Source organism: Carlito syrichta, unplaced genomic scaffold (assembly GCF_000164805.1).
Source record: "Carlito syrichta isolate Samal-C Ts95f unplaced genomic scaffold, Tarsius_syrichta-2.0.1 Scaffold311913, whole genome shotgun sequence".
NCBI classification, from domain to species: domain Eukaryota; kingdom Metazoa; phylum Chordata; class Mammalia; order Primates; family Tarsiidae; genus Carlito; species Carlito syrichta.
The window spans coordinates 22,459-23,054 of NW_007256009.1; the positions used below are offsets into that span (position 1 = coordinate 22,459).

A 596-nucleotide genomic window follows, 5' to 3' on the forward strand; every position below is an offset into this window, starting at 1 on the left:
CCAGGGCCTCAGACCACACGCTGCTGGCGCCCCCAAGGAGACTCCCAGGAAGCGCAGACTGGAGGCAGGGCCACCTCGGGGTCTCAGGGAGCCACGAACCACATTAAGTAGAATTCACTGCCTGTGTGTGCATAGGAGCGCATGTCTTGTATGTCATGAGTCTGCGTGTGTATACGCATGTGACCGCTTGTGCATGCCTACACATGGATATTGTGTAATGACGTGGGTACTGTGTGCATGTGTGTACGGTGTGATTATGTGTATGACCACACATGCCTGGATGACTGTGTGAGCAGGCGACTGTGACTGCATGATTCTGTGCATCGGGTGACAGCATGTAACTGATCGCGCATGCCTGCGTGGTTGTGCATGAGCACGTGTGTGGGTGTGTGATCATGTATGCCGGTGTGCATAAAGGCCCCAGCACACAGCTGCCTGCACGTAGAAAACCCAGGCTGCCCCCAGCAGGAGAGGCGCACAACTCAGCGGAGGGACACGCATGGACGTAGGGAAGGCCTGGACCCTTGGCGGTGGTCTCATGAAGGCTCTTGGGAACAGAGGCAGGCGCTGGGGCCTCCCCGCCAGGATGCCGGGCC

At 58.4% G+C, this 596-nt stretch overlaps 1 protein-coding gene across 1 annotated transcript in view; it reads right to left on the reverse strand.

Moving 5' to 3' along the window:
* Window positions 1–596, reverse strand: part of TPCN2 (two pore segment channel 2) — a 26,193-nt gene that overhangs the window by 2,682 nt on the left and 22,915 nt on the right. The window lies entirely within an intron of this gene.